This window comes from Leishmania donovani, chromosome 36, assembly GCF_000227135.1.
Source record: "Leishmania donovani BPK282A1 complete genome, chromosome 36".
Taxonomy (NCBI): domain Eukaryota; phylum Euglenozoa; class Kinetoplastea; order Trypanosomatida; family Trypanosomatidae; genus Leishmania; species Leishmania donovani.
In genome coordinates this window covers 497,496-498,240 of record NC_018263.1, presented here as the reverse complement: position 1 = coordinate 498,240, position 745 = coordinate 497,496, and positions in this window count along the sequence as shown.

The window sequence follows — 745 nt, the reverse complement described above, 5'->3', positions numbered from 1 at the left end:
CCTGTGCCCCAAACTCTTCTCACCAACTCCGCTCCCCCGGAGTGGCGCAGAGGCCCCCCCACCCCCTCCCACCACCACCACCAGTGGAGACCGAGAGCCGGGTGTGAGGTGCGTTCGAGCTGCACGGACGCTCTGCCGCGTCATACGGGTGGCACAGGCGTGTCTCCCCGCCGACGCCGGCAGCGGCAAATCGCTCTGATGGCCCACCCCCACCTGACGCCGTAGGTGCTTGGCGTCCCCACACACACTGTGCGTGGGTGGCTGGGTCCTGGTGCCGCGACGCGGCGTTCACCCGGTTAATCGATGTTTTGGTGAACACTCTGAAAACGGAAAAAGCCAAATCAACAGCAGCAGAAGCGAAGCGGTGCGTGCCAGCCGCTGTGTTTCCGTCGTCGTGTCTCTTTCTGGCAGCGCACAGGGGACGCCGAATGTCAAGAGCTGCCCAACGGCTGGCCTACCCCCCCCCCTCCCCTCTCTCCACACGGACGCGGTGCGCTGAAGTGTTAGCGATGTAGTTCACCTTTTGTCGCCCTCTCATTCCTCTTTTTCGTCTCCGTACCTGAAGCGCGCATGCGCAGGTGTAGGTGCTTGGCGTCCCCACACACACTGTGCGTGGGTGGCTGGGTCCTGGTGCCGCGACGCGGCGTTCACCCGGTTAATCGATGTTTTGGTGAACACTCTGAAAACGGAAAAAGCCAAATCAACAGCAGCAGAAGCGAAGCGTTGCGTGCCAGCCGCTGTGTTT